The 15,568-nt window shown below is 48.4% G+C and overlaps 1 pseudogene; it reads left to right on the top strand.

Annotated features, from left to right (window-relative positions):
* The first annotated feature begins 11,753 nt into the window (after window positions 1–11,753).
* LOC101787094 (large ribosomal subunit protein uL15-like) lies at window positions 11,754–12,338 on the top strand (annotated as a pseudogene).
* Window positions 12,339–15,568: the final 3,230 nt, after the last annotated feature.

Raw genomic sequence — 15,568 nt, 5'->3', positions numbered from 1 at the left:
TGGCCACTGCCTGTGTGTGACCCACCCCTTCTTCCCCCTGTGTCCGAGTCTCCCTGTGCATCCCCAGGTTACACACGGAGGTCGCAGTACCTCTCAGTGTCACTGCACCATTGTGTGTGGGGTCCCTGCTGTGTAGTCTGTGCTGGGAAGGACAACTGTGGCTGTGTCCTCATCCTACAGCCCCGGGCCCCTCTGCTCCTGAAATCTCCAATCCTGCCTGGGCGACATGAGGGGCTCAGACACCAGCTCAAGGTCCACAAGTGTCTCCTGTCCCCCAGTGAATCCACACCCTCCCCCCCCACGCATGCACACACCCCACTGCCCACACTGTGTCTCCCTGCAGCGCTGGCCACACCCAGCCACTGCCCCTCCTGCTGCTCCCAGAGCTGCCAGCTCTCCACCTGGCACAAAGCTGCCACCTCTCCAGCCATGCCACCCTTCCCACCTTGTCACTTCATCAGACTTGGCTCCTACCGCCCACAAGTTCCTCCTGAAACCAGCAGCGCTGGGCTGCCATGGAGACCCTCCTCCTCAAGCTGGACAGGCACCAGCCTCACTCTTTGTCCCTCCATTGCTACCCCAGGAGCCTTGCACATCTCCTCATTGAAGCAGCTCCTTTCCCCATTTGCAGGAGGGACACTGAGTCTTGGCATCTATCCCTTCTCAAGCTCACCATGGCCACCATCCCCAAGGCTATTTACCCTCCATTCCTGCTCCTTCCTTGGCATGTGGCCATGGTACTTTGGGTGACTCTGTAAAGTTACGATCAAGTGTCCCAAGCTAAGGAGGAGGAAGAACACCACGGCCCACTCTTCAGGTCCCTGTTGCCTGCTCTTTCCTGAGCTCTACTTGGGGCCAAGAGTACCCCCACAGCCTCCTTAAGGTTTCCCAGGGATGCTGGAAGCTGGTGAGATAGCATTAGTGCATCCTGCTCCATCCTGGGCTCCTGGCAGTATTCCCCACTGCCTGGACTCTCCCAGAGTCCCTGTCCTTGGACTCACTGCCTTGCCCACTTCATCTGGAAACCACTATCTGCCCGCTCACAGAATGGGTGGGACATATGGCACAAAGTTCAGCCATATGATTCTTAAATTTTAGGTGAAAATTGTCAATGTGTCCATTTTCACATGCCTCAGTGATGGAAGAGCACCCAGGGTTTTACTCTGTCCTGGGGTAGATGGGAGGGAAGCAGCATGGCAGCACCCAGCTCAGCAGGGCTATGGAGTAGTGAACATTTTCCCAGGAAGAGCACATCCCTGTGGGCTAGATTACAGCCAGTACCAAGGCCAGCCTGAGGACAGCAGTACCAAGGCCAGCCTGGGGAAAGATCACCAAGGACCATATCTATCCCATCACCCTGAGTCCTGTGAGCTGAGGACTAAGCCACTTCCTGCACTGGGTTGTCACACTAAGGAGCCCTTTGGTGACACATAGCATTTGTCTCTTACCTCCTTGTGGTACCAAAGCAAACCAGACTTGGAGCTCAGACAGTGCACATTCCAGTCCTCATGAGAGACTTCCTGGAGCAGATCCATGGGGAAGAACACTCAGGGATGCATCAGGTAACCATTTTTAACTGCCACCACAGAACAGGCACACTACTAGGTCCCTGAAAGGTGTCCACCCGTATCTCCTCTCATCTGCTTCCTGCAGTGGCTCTGGGGTGGCCTCAGAGCACCCTCCAGCCCACCCTCTAGATGGTCTGGCACCAGTTGGATATGTGAACAAAGCCAGATCAGAGAGGACAACAAGGACCTCAGGCAACAGTAGTAGGTAACACACAGATACCAGCCACACCAGTCTCACCCCAGCAGTGTGCCTGGTCACAAAGGAACTGAGTGTCCCAAGGCCTGAGAGTGTGTAACGAACAGTCAGTGCTGTGCAGTCAGCCACAGCCTCCCTGTGGTCTCCACGCTCTGCTCAGTAAGTTGTGCTCCAGAGGCCTGATTTGCCAGGGTGCATTCTGTGAGCCTCCCTACAAGGTTTAGCCTCCTTGACATTCCATACAGGGAAACTGGGGCACAACGCAGCTTTTATGGCAGAGCTAGGACCTGAGTCCAGGTAGCTGCACCTTAGATCATTCTGGGCACACTTGGGTGGGTAAACTGCTCATCTTGCAGCTCCCAGGTGACCCAATAGGTCACCACAGGTGTGGGTGCTGGTTTAGTGCCTCATCCTCCATGTGACACTTCCATACCTAGTGGACACTGGACCCCTGTGATCCCCCAGTCTCTGTAGAGTGCTGAGGAGCAGCATGGGCATCGCCTGCCTCTTCTCCAGTGTATCCTCTGCCTCTGACAGTGCAGGTCCACCCCTTTGCTTGCTGAGCCTCGCTTTCCTGCCCAAGGAGCCCACATCCCTGATCTATTCATGTAACTCTGGGTCCCAAAGGGAAAGTGTACTCTATAGTTCCTCATATAACCTAGTTTCCTGTTCTCTTTCCTCCCCTCCTCTCCATTATTTGCATTCTCCCAGTTCTCGTCTGTGTGTTCTTTCCCTGTGCCGATGCTGCAAGTTTACAAAAGCCACCATACTCTCGCCTAAGACCTGCCTTCTCTGGTCATATCTGGGTGTCAGTTTTGATGGCTACAATTATTTCATTTCATCTCCCACCAACATATCCTGAAAATGAGTTTTGGAGAATCTTAAATATCTGATGTCTTAGTTACTTTCTTGTCATCGAGACAATTCTTGACACCTGCAAATTAAAAGAGAAACTTTAATTTGGCTCACAGTTTGTAGAGGTTTCAGTTCATAGCTGGCTCCAAGGCAGGGCAGCTCTGCAAAGAGGAATAGCAGAGGAGAAACAGTCCATAGCATGGCGGGGAGCAGAAAACAAGATCAAAGGAGGGAGGAGGAATATAGATCTTTCCAGGCCAGATTCTGGCAAAGTACCTCCTCCAAACAGGATTCACCTCCCAGCAGCACATTTATCTATGAATTCACCACTGGACTAGTGCACTAATTAGTACCACAGAGCCATTATCCAATCATTCCCCAAGCCCCACCTATGAGCTCATGAGACTTTGGGGGGATATCCTGATATAAACCATAACATTTTACCTCTAGCCTTCAAAAGATTCATGGGAATCCCTTTATGAAAAATGCATTTAGTTTATCTCTAAGAGTAGCTAGAATTCTAACAATTTTAGCATTGCTGAAAAGTTCAAATCCAAAGTCTTTTCTGATACTTTAGGCAAACTCTTATCTATGAGCACTTGTAAAAATGGAAATAATGTTAAATACTGCCAATGTACAAAGGCACAAGGTAACATGCCTGTTCCAAAGGAGAGGCATGAAAGGATAGAAAGAAATGGGGCCAAACCAAAACCAAAATCTAGGAGGGCAAATGTTAAATCCTACAGTTTAATATCTAGAATGCTGGACAAATTGTGGTGAAAAGTGGACTCCAAAGGGCTTGATTTGCTCCACCCTTAAGGCACTGCCAGTGGTTGTAGTGCTCACAAATTCTCTCTTGGTTTGGTTTTCCTCACTACTTGCAGTTTCCTTCAGGTGATCCATACTCCTGGATTCTGCAACTTTCTGGGGTCTCCAGTGCATCTTCCGCTTCACACAACTTTGTGAACTGCTCTGTAAGGAGTACACTGTCTGGCCTGTCAGGCCTTCTGAAATCTGGGTGCAAGCCTTCTTGATGCCACAACTCTTGCAATCTGCATGCCTGTAAAACCAACACCACCTGAATGATGTCAAGGTCTGCTATTTGGGAAATAGTCTACCTTTCTGCATCTTGCTGGGGTTGCTGAGGCCTCTGAGGGCCTGGATAGCTGCACACAGTGAAATGAATCCTGGGGAATCATCTCCCATTCCCTAGGCTGATGCTCTTCTCAAAGCAAAGTGCTACTTTTCCACTTTAGGATCTGTGAAAGGTAGGGCTTTCTGATTCCTCTCGGCCCTCAACATATCCTTTGTATTGTCCAGATCTAAAGAACTTGGCTTCTTTTTCAATGCTAACCTTTAAAGCAGTCAAGCTCTCTTTTACTCCATCTTTTCAGTACCCTACAGAACTGGAGCTTTCCTTTTGTCCAAACTCAAAGCTTTTAAAATTGTTCAGTTGTGTTTTACCCTGGATTCCCAAGGTAAAACTGGCTTAAAGCCTCCAACAGTACCTGAGCCTAAGCCTGACTGTCTGGCTGCCTTGAAATTTCCTCCTCTAGATTAAATAGTCCTCTGCTCTTTAGTCTCAGATCTCAGTCTTAGATGTCTCAAAGTTTCAGAATAGGAACAACATACATGCTCTGGAGCAAATGCCAATAGAGTTCTTGTTCATAATCAAAACCCCCGAGCTTGGTCTCTACATCTGCATTTCTGCCAACATTCTGGTCTTCTGAGGTCTGACCAGAATCTCTCATTAAGCTGCCTGCAGCATTCTAGGATTGCTTCTCCATTTTGCATTTGCAAACCTTTCCAAAATCCTCCCACAAGCCAGTTCGAAAGGCTTCTGAACTATAAGAAATAGAAATGTAAAGTGATCCATTTTTAAGATGTTTTTAACGAGTGCAAAGTGTTTAACTGAGTGCAAAGCTGCTAATAGACAAAATTGCCTAATTGCCTGAAGCCAAGAATGACGTCATGCATCTGAATGGCTCCTAATCAAGAGGGGAAGGACTAGATAATGAATAAAACATGACTTCACTCTGCTACCTCCAATTGGAAAAATACTGACAGTTAAAAAGTATCCACCTGTGGTTTAATCATTTACCTTCAAACTCACAAAATGTTTGCAGAGATAATAAGCCAATGGTCTAGGCAGAGACTGGGAAGACTGTGCAGGCAACAGCATGCAGAAACATAGAAACACCACCCAGGAATTGGGGGCAGATTTATTTTTATGTTGACAGGCACTGATCAAGATCATTCCCAGAATATCAGACCCAGATTTCTGGTCGTCTATGGCTTTTATATGATGCACAAGCAGGAGGTACAAATGAGGAACAAAGGTGAGACAGAACAATTTGGCAGTTCTTCTGATTAGCTAGCAGGGTGAGATCATTGGTTACAAGGGTAGATTAATGATCATCAGTTTACAATGCTTGGTACAAAAGGTACAGTTGGACACCCTGTCCGTTTGGTTACACTTTTGCAGTTATAGGGGTCAAGAAAGTAATTGCAAAACCATGAAGTAATTACAGAGCTAGGCAGTTTCCAAAAAACAAAGTTTTAAAAAGAACAATTTGTCTTGTACAGCTTTTCCCTTCATTCCCACGTAATAGTCAGCTGATAAGGACCTGGGAGATGGGGCCTGCATGATAGGGATAAACAGCTCCAGATCTGTCCATTGTACACCATCAAAGGTGGGGGGTGGAGCTTGTTCTTCACATGAAGTACATGGTCATATTACCTCAACAACCCCAATTACGGCAACAAAATGTGTCTTAGTTACTTTCTTACTTCTGAGACACAATGCCCAATACTTACAAGTTAAGGGGAAAAGTTTTGTTTTGGTTTACAGTTTGTAGAAGTTTCAGTCCACAGTCAGCTGGCTCCAAAGCAGAGTGGCATTTCAGGGCAGAAACAACATTTGGTATGGTGGTAGCATGGTAGCAAAGATCGAAATCAAAGGAGGAGAAAGGGATATAAGGTTTTCTAGGCCACATCCCCAAGGACCCATCTCTTCCAATCTGGTTTCACCTCCCAATGATATGTAGTTGTGGGAAGCCGCCTATGATGGCGCCCATTTCCTGCTTCCGGGTTCTTCCCGGCCTGAACAAGCCCGCCAAATTGTCATATCTGCCCAGTTACCCGTGACGCTAGCCTATCAGCTTGTTAGGCGCGCTTCTCTGTGATTGGATACTGCTTCCCCTTATAAGAGGTTGTTCCTGCCCCCAACGGGCGGAAGAGGAACCAACGTTGAGGGTGGCGGACCTTGTTAGGTCCGGTTCGCTGTACGCAATAAAGTTTGAGAGCTGATCCTGCTCGAGTTTGGTCTCCTGTCTCCCGCGGCTCCGGTCATGTAGTTATGAATTCATCAGGACTAACCTACTGATGAGTATCATACCTATGATCCAATCATTTCCCAAAGCTCCACCTGTGAGTGCATGTGCCTTTTGGGGGACATCTAGACATAAACCATAGCATCTGCCAAAAGTCACATAGCAGCTGGTGACAGTACCAGAAACTAGTAATTATTTTACCCCCTTTATCCCAAATACATTTTTTTCTGGAGAGATGAAATTCTGCATAACACCATCAAAGCTTAATCCAGGATGGGGATACTTATGGTGGTCAGGACAGACTGCTGAGTTTCTGGTATGTTCTCAGCCCCAGTGACCAGAGTCTTCAGCTTCTTACTGATCCAAGATCCCATTATAAAGAAGGAGCCAAGGTCCCACTGTCACATCAAGCCATTCCCAGCAGACCATCCTTGGCATGCACAAACCCCTGACCAGAAATAGTAACCCCGAGGTCCCAGATGATCATGACTGGTTGTATTGTCTGGAGAAGGTTCCTGTACTGCCCTCAGCCCAGCCTTTCCCTTTTCCTCTTTTCACTCTGAGACCGAATGCAAAGTCTGGGAAGGTCTCAAAGACAAGGGTTGTCTTGTGGGCTTCGCCAGCTGCACCCTCAAGGTCCAGATGTCTCAGGACACAAACAATTATCAAGATCATGCTCCAGGGGCCTGCAAGTCATGGATGTTGTGGTTGGGAGAAAAACGAGATGCATGAAATGTGTGGAATGTGGGGAGCTTGGGCAGGAATCAGTCAGACTGGGATCATCACCCTGCTCTGCATTCTGTGTGTCCTTGTCAGAAGACCTTGCTTTCTCTGTCCGCAGATTCATTGTGTGCTACATGATGGGGATCAACAGAAACCCCATAACTTCCCTGGCACAAGGAAGCTCTTCCTTATCCAACAATTTGCTGCTCATCTTGGACAATTTGTTTATTTTTTCTGTGTCTCAGTTTCTTCTTTGTAAAATGAAGGCTGGGTCACTAGTACCCCAAGGTCATTGCAAAAGCAAATGGAGCAGTCAAGGGCATGGGCTCACATTAGTGGCCCCAAACCCATGGAAAGAAATTCTGCAACTCCTCTGGAGGACTTAAACAGCTGTGACCTGTGAAGCTTGGCCTCTTTTTTGCTTCGTTCTGACGTAAACACTGTTGTAGAAGGCTGAATAACAGCCACCCAAGATACCCAGGACCTGGTCCTGGAACTGTGAAAGAACTTTATGGTGTAACTGAGACCTTACTAGCTTCCAAACATGGAGATGGTTCTGGGTTATCTGGGGAACAATAGGATCAAAAGGATCCTTATAAGAAGGCAGCAGGAAGGACAGAGTCAGAAACAGGAAAACACAAGCACAGGTCTTAGTGACACAAGAAAGTGGCCAGGAGTCACGGTTTTCATGTGCCCTCTTATGTCAGGAACAGACAAAACACCTGATCTCCCAGGAGCTTCCAGGAACAACCATCCCTGCTGACAGGCTGACCTGAACCCTGATCACCACAAATGTAAGAGAATGAATTTTTTGTTATTTTTAAGTCACTGAGTTTGTGGCAATTTGTTACAGCTGCACAGCAAACTTACCAGCATCCGGTAAGAGCCTCTGCTATATTTCCATTGGTCCAGAAATTTCTAGGCTCACTGCCAGGTGTAAGAGGTGGAGTACACAGAGATCCTGTGCCCAAGGAGCTTCCATCCTTCTAAGTAATTATGAGAGATAACTGAGAGGCCCCACAAGCACACAAACAGACAGAGCATGGAGCAATCAGGGCAGAGAGGCATCCTGAAGGGCACCAATTGAGGAGAGTCTCAGCAAAGGGTAGAAGCCTGGCCTACGGAGAGGGGAAAAGGGGGTGCAGGCACCCAAAACCCAGGGCTGGAGGGCTCAGGGTTGCTCAGAGCAAAGCAGGGGAGAGTGTTCTTATTGAACATGATCTAGTGGGCACCTTCCTTCTGTCCATGTGCCCAGGGAGCCCCAAGAGTCTACTTTCCATGAACTCAAGGCATGTGAACTATTGTTAGAAGAGAGTCACAGAACAGGTGACACAGGGGGATGTGAACACAGACAAGTGGTCAAGGAGGACAGTTAGGCTTCCAGAGAGACAAGCTATAACCCAACCCAAATAAGTGGCAGCTGACCAAGAAATTGGGGGAAAGTATATTCCAGACAGAGAAGCCAGCCAGACACAGGGCCAGGCAGGTGGGTAGGTCAGGAGGGAGGAGTTGGAGGAAGGGGAAGAAAGACCCAGTTATGGAGAGCTTGGGGCTGGAAGGCAAGTGTATCAGGAGGATGCCAGGTGACCAGCAGGAGAGAGTTCACAAGGCAAGTGTGACAGCTTCCTGGGGCCCACTAAACTAGAAAATGTGTATCTGTTGTGAAATTTACTCCAGCTGTGCCCAGAGGTTTCCTGGAGAGCATGCCCAGAAAGGTCAGCAGATTGCTCCAGAGCTGGGTTGTGCCTGATGCATGGCCATGGTTCAAGTGTTTGGATTTCCTGGCCAGGCTGTACAGTGAAGCTCAAATAGGGGAGGAAACGAACAGGGGAGTGAGTAGTCACCTTTCAATGGCTGTAATGAAATACCTGAGGAAATCAACTTTCAAAGGGAAAAAGTTGATTTTGGTTCACAGTTTCAGAGGTTTCTGCCAGGGACACTTGTCCCTGCAGCTTTTCTGGTCATGTGGTACAGGAGATCTGCCTACTTCAGGGCAGTCCGGAAGCACAGAGACAGTAAGGAACAAGGGTCCTAACATCCCTACAAAGATACAGCTCATGACTCATTTCCTGCCAGCAGGCCACACCTCCCAATAGCCCTGGGGCCTGTACCCAGCCCCTCACATATGAACATTGGAGCCACTTCAGATCTAAACTATGGCAGCAAGGGAGGGCACTGAGAGACACTGTGCAGGTAAAGGACAGGAGGGAGAAACCCTGGGTGACAGCGCAAGGAGGAAAGAACCTTGTAGCTGCAGGGCAGGAAAGTCTGAGTGGAGCCTGCCCGATGCAGAGCCACTCTGTGTGATGACAAGGTCTAGTGCAGCCATGGCATTGGATGGACGATGCAGAGGGACAGCAATGGGTGTGGGAGATGATGAGATCGAGGAGCAGTATGATCACCTAGAGCATGGGCTGTGGACCCCCAGAGTCTCAAACGCTGGAGGAGCAGGGGGAAGAGATAGGGAGGTCAGCGCCAGTGTCAGCTTCATGGACAGGGATTAGGAGGCTCAGTAAGCGGAGCCGAAAACACTTATAGGGGGCAAATGGGCAGCCCCACAACCGCACAGAAGGGGCTGGTCCTCAGGGAGAACCACAGAGGCCCAGATTTATCCCAGACAGGGAGAGGAGGCCAGCACTCCTGGAGCCTGTGATAGTCTGAGAAGCAGGGCCACTGGGACCTCAGGTGAGACTGAGGATCAGGGCTCTGGGCCTAGGGGTTTCCTGGAGAGCAGAGCATGCTTCACACAGCTGCACTCATGTCCATCAGCAGCACCACCCTGCGCGTATGCTTACGTTGGACCAAATGGTATGGAGAAGCTGCACTGGAGTTCATTCCCAACACAGAAATACCACGGAACATTCCAGATTCCAGCTTCTCCAGGACAAGAGAAAGATCTAGCAACCTCAACCTGCATTCACTCATCCAGCAGATATAATGGTGGCTTCTACTGGGCAGGTCATTTTGTAGGGGCCAAGAGCACAGCTAGCAGGAGGGGAACACTACTGGGCCCCCTGCAGTTGGGCTTCTGAAGCTCCTAGGCATGGACTTTTAGATGCTGAGTGGCAGTGCCCCTTTGTGGAAAAGGCACCCTCTTGTCATTGTCATACCTCCTTGGCAGGAGCAAGCAGTTGAGTCTACAACCCCTCATGTCCTGCAGCTCCTCCGTTCACGGTCCAGGGAATAGAGGGCTGTGTGACATGGACAGGCACCCACAGGGAGGACCTCAGCATGCACTGCAAAGGCCTTCATCCCATATCTCATTTGATCTCAATGTTCTGTGAGCCCCACTTCCTGGAGCACATTTACTCCAAAACACAGAGGCTGCATACACCAGGCTGGTCTGACTCCAAACCAGTGTGACTCCCAGGGCCCCAGGCACAGACTGAGAAGCAGAAGCAGGAACAGACAGGAATAGAGAGCTGGGCAGGGAAGGACAGCCCGCTGCCCTGCACTGTGAGAATGGACCTGAGCAGAGCTCTCTTCTTTCTCTTATCTACATCCAGCTTCTACTGAGAAAATCCCTGGCTGCAGGTTTCAAAAAGCAACCCCAAGTTCAGGAGGAATGTGCTGCTTGAGAACTCAGAGAGCACAGCTCATGAGCCTGCAGTTCAGTACAGACTGTTTGGCATGGACTCTGACAAGCCAGAGATCGGATGCCTGGGTGGCAGGACAAGTGCCAGAGGCCCGAGCACAGCCCACAGTGAAGGCCATCTGGCCAGCCTGCTGTGGGGTAGGTCAGCTGGTCTTCCGCAGAGGCAGAGATCCTCTCCTCGGTTCACAGCACCAGTGCCGTGGGAGAAGGGCATGCTAGCTGTCCGTGGATCTGGGAGATGGGGTCACCTGGCAAGGTTCACAGGTTAATCCGAGGCAACCCCACACCTGGGCACTCACATGTGGGCTGAAGGGGTGAGCTTGCAAAGGGTCCTCCCACAGCTCTGTTCCAGTGCCTACCTTGGTAATACCTTTTCTCTGCAATGTGACAAGTTGCGGTGCAATCCCTGATCTACTGTCACTATTGGGCCTATTCTGGGCCTTGAAATCACATGGTCAGTGGCCTTCTGTCCTTCCTGCTGTCCCTGCTGGATGGAGTCAGCCTCTCTTGTGCCCTGACCCCGCCATCCACCACGCTGTCCATCCTGGGAATGAGCAGCTCAAGCCCCTCCAGATCCCAGCCCAGGGCTACTCCCTGATGTGGCACCAGCCACAGGCAGGGACTTCAGTCTCTGGAGATGAGTCACGCACATGCTGAGGTGCAGGAGGGAAGCTGTCCAGGGACAGCTCCTCCCTGAACACTGAGCACTGAAACCTCAGTGTAAAGCAGCAGGTGATCTAGGAGACTCGGGAAAGTATCTGTAAGGCATGAAGTCATCACATTGTCAGTTTACACTGGGTTTAGGACCCCTCTGTAAGCTGGGGAGCACCTGTGGGCACTGAGAAATAACAATGGGCAGAGTGACAGGAGGCAGTGTCACATTTCTAACGTGAACTTCTAGGACAGCTTCCTCCCACACACCCTAAGGAACAACTAAATAAATGAGTCCAGGAGGAAGAGGACCCTGGGAAGCAGCCCGCCTCAGTTCTTATTCCTCAGAAGACCTGTTTCAGCAGCAGTGCGGGCCTCTCGGCTGTGTCACTGGCCCCTGAGACTGCTTGTGTTGGCTTTGGGTCAATTTTCTAAAATCTTTTCACTACTGTTAAGAAATAAACCACATCTCTAATTTGAGTGAGCTTGAAAATCAGTGACCAAAATAAAAAAAACTGCTATGAATAGATAGACTATGTTTTTGTTTCTCCTCTATTTTTACGCATGAAGACAAAAGGTTAGTAAAATGAGGTGAAATCAGAGAATGAAAAGAAGTAAATTCTATAACAAATAGTTCTCCAATACCTGCAATTTCTAAGAAATGAAGAATATTTATTAAATTAAGAAAATTACAATAACAAACAAGTACAGAACTTCTTCCAAAGGGCTCCCTGTAGTACATTATATGTTCCTACTGCAGATGGTTTCTTTAAACCCAGAAATTCAACCAGTGCTCTCAGAGCCTTTAGCACAGCAGCACAAAGTCTGTGCTCATGGAGCTGACTGGGACCTGTGCACACATGAGCCCGAGCCCGAGATACGCCTTGAAAGAGGGCCAGGCCCTCAGAAGCCAGTCCCAGTGGGTTAGGAGGCCCGGCTGCTCTTGCCTCTCAGCTACTGACAGCCATCCAGACTGGGGAGGACCCGGAAGCTGGACCCAGGGCCATGTGAGCCATGGCCACGGCCACATCAGTAAGCATGGAAAACCCCTGGAGGCCAGGAAAGGCTGGAGGCTACATCACTGCAGGACCAACTTCAACAAATACCACCAGGGTCACTTTGGGAAGGTTGGGGTGACGTATTTCCACTTAAAGAGGAACCAGAGCTTTTGTCCGACCTTGGAAAACACTGGCCAGTGAGCAAACACTGAGTACAGGCTGCCCAGAGCGAGGCTGGAGCAGCTCCCATCACTGATGCAGTGCGATCCGGCTGCTGCAAAGCTCCAGGAAGGGAAGGCTCCCAGGCAGCCTGTCGTGGTGCAGGCCAGATTCCTCAGCAGAAGAGCTCAGGAGAAGGCTAAGGGGTTGGGGAGGGCTGTGTCAGGGTGGCTGGAAACCTCAGGATGGGGGGCTCATTAAAATGCTAACAAAGGGTGGGGTTCAAAAAAGAAGCAATGCTGGAAAAAGGGGAACTGGAGAAAATTCAAATTTCTTGAGTCCTTCTGCAGCTCTGCCGCACCTAAATGATAAAATTGGGTTATTTAGTCTCTACCCTTCACAAAGTAGTCAGGTAGGAAAACTTATCTGAATATAACTAAGAAAATAAAAAAGCACTCACACATTAAATTGATTCACACACATACGGATGACTAATTCTCTCACCGCTATGCTCAATTTTTTTTTCTTTTTAGACAGGGTACCACTATCCAGTTCAGGCTGACCATAAACTTACAGTGATCCTCCTGCCTCAGCCTCCTGAGTGCAGGGATTGCAGGCAAGTGTCTCCAGACACAGCTAGTATCAATTGAAAAATTCAGTTGCTGATAATAAAACCTGTGGAGCACAGTTACTGAATGGTTCTTTAATTATCCAAAATCCAAGTACAAATAGACCCCGAATCTGAACCATAAATACTAATTTCTATTATGAAAATGCGATTAAAGCTCGCACTTGCTAAATCAAAACACGTTCTGAAAAAAACAGTGTTTTACAAATGCTTTATGTTTCCAGATTTGGCAACCAAATAAATGTAACCCATGTGCTGCTGGGGCTGGACTCCAATGGCAGAGGTCTGTAAATTGCAGATGGGTGAGAGGGGGAGAAGAAATAAGGAAAAAAACTGGCAGAAAGAAAAGGAAAGAGAAGCTTGTCCCCACGTATAATTAATGCTGCATTAAATAAGTTAATTCTATTTTTCTTTTTTTTTAAAATTTTTTTTTGTCTTTTTCATTTTTATCGGTACCAGGGATCAAACTCACGACTGCACACTTGCAAGGAAGGCGTTTATGCCGTTGAGCTAAATCCCCAGCCCCTAATTCTATTTTTCAATGACATTATGAAACGTAACTCCCCTTACTAGGATCCCCCTCTTTATTATGGCATTTTCAGCTCTGCAGGGCAAATACTTTACTTACTGACCTAAAAGATGAAGCACTTGAGAACTGAAGACTTCCCAGTCATTGCAACACTCAGGAAAATGCTATTTCACAAGGACAATCACAGTGCATTCATCAGAAGAAAACACTCTGTACATCCCTTACCTAACCATCATTAAGGCATTCTAGTAACCTTATTCTCAGATCATTTCTCTGCATGTTGGGCTGAAACAGTCTGTGCATTTGCACTGGAATAAGTACTCAGCCTATGGCCCAATGTGTTAGTGCCCAGAATTTTCTTTGTTACTCAGGAACACTCACAACCACATTGACAAGAGCAATCCTATGACATTGCTCACTTCAACAAAAGAAATACAAATAAAGGAGGCCTTAGGCTAGGGAAACACTGAAGCAAATCCATTCAGGTCACTTGCCACTGAGGCTGCCCAGATTCCCAAGCTGCATTTCCTGTACCCTGTGACTTTACAAACAGGAAAAGGTTCTGGGGTTTCCTTCTAAGCTCTGATACCCTTCCAAGTACAGGATGGAAGACTAAGCTTGCTTTTTGCCCTGCAAATCCTCCATCTACCTAAAGTGCCACTGCTTTGTGTCGTTAAGCCAGGCCAACCAAGCAGGGTTTGGACTTAAAAAAGAAAGCTGAACTAAGGGAAAAGAGGAGAGCACAGAAGGGGAAGGAAGAGGGAGGATGAGGTCCAGATAGAGGAATTTGAGTCTCCTCTTAAGATGCTGCACCTAGAGAGCAAGGAAAAGTTTTAGAATCTTCTACACCTCTGGGACTTCTGGGAGAACATGGCAGACAGATAACAGCAACTACCGGAGGCTCTCTGAAAGGCTCGGCTCAGAAGTCAGGAATGATGCGGACTAAGGAGACATGAGCAGGTAGAGATATGCTCTGCTGACTCAGGAACGAACTGGGCTGAGAGAAACCAATTTGGAATGCAGTCCTGGCGCTAAAATAGGAACAGAAAAGACTCGGTGTGGAAGCTGGACCCCGCGCCATTGGAAACCACAATTTGGGTTTCCCACCACCCGGCGGCTGGCTGCGTCCACTGCGGCTCGGCAAAGAGAGACGCGCAGAAGCTCTGGGAACGGGAGTCTGCGAACGGAGTCGAAAACAGGACGGACAAGGAGGCGTACACTGACTTGTGGCGAGGTGAGTGAGAGAAACTGACACTGTACCACAGTTTGACTCCAACGGAGGACTTTCTGGGCTCGGGCAGTCCTGTAAGAGCAGGCCGCTGTGGGCGGACTTGGTAGGCTGGCCTAACCCAGATCCCAGAGCCTGACGGTGGCCGGGAGGGGCGACTGACTCCCGCGTAGGCTGCCTAGTCCATAACTCCCTGGTGCGCAGCGGTGGGCGGGAACACCTAGCCAGCGCAATTTGATCAGGCTGTGGCTGACAGGCAGGGAAGCTGGGCCTCCTATGTAAGCTTGCATATATATAAGGAACAGAGAATATGGGGAAGGGAAGCAACAAGAAAGGCTCCTCGGCCCCCAATTCTGAGAAACAGGCAATAGCGGACACCGCACCAATAGACATTAAGCGCCATAGAGAGAGCCTCATAGACCAATTCAGGAATGAAGTTATCAACGACCTGAAGCTAGAAGTATGCAGAATAGTTAGAGAAATGCTAAGCACCACCCAGGAAAAAACAGATGGTGGAATGGAAGAACAGAAAAAGAGTGGAGAATTGTTTGATGGAGAAAACAGAGAAAGCATAGAGTACGTGAAGCAGGTTCAAAGGGACTATCAAGGAATTAAGAAGTCTATCCAAGACTGGCATAACAGCTTGAAAGAAACTAAGGACAGACTATCTGAACTGGAGGGCAGACTCGTAATATGGGAGAATGAAATGAAAAACTTCTTAAAAATAATAAAGAAACAAACAGCAATAATACAAAGACAAGAAGATGATAAGAGGAGCCATAACTTAAGGATTAAGAACATAAAAGAAGAAGTAGGGACACAAACAAGTGAACTACAAAAGCTACTCACAGAAATAATCCAGGAGAATTTTCCTAATTTAGCAAAAGGTAAAGATACTTAGATGTATGAGGCATACAGGACCCCAGCTACCTACAACCCTAACAGAGAAACACCCAGGCATATAATAATAAAAATTCCAGAAATTCAATACAAGAACAGAATATTAAAAGCTGTCAGAGACAAGAAACAGACCACTTACAAGGGAACACCCATCAGAATTACAGCAGATTTCTCTGCACAAACCATCAAATCATGAAGAGCATGGG

This window comes from Cavia porcellus, unplaced genomic scaffold (assembly GCF_034190915.1).
Source record: "Cavia porcellus strain 051 isolate PalLab524CR breed Dunkin Hartley unplaced genomic scaffold, mCavPor4.1 scaffold_31, whole genome shotgun sequence".
Classification (NCBI taxonomy): Eukaryota; Metazoa; Chordata; class Mammalia; order Rodentia; family Caviidae; genus Cavia; species Cavia porcellus.
This window is presented reverse-complemented; position numbering and strand designations above follow the sequence as displayed.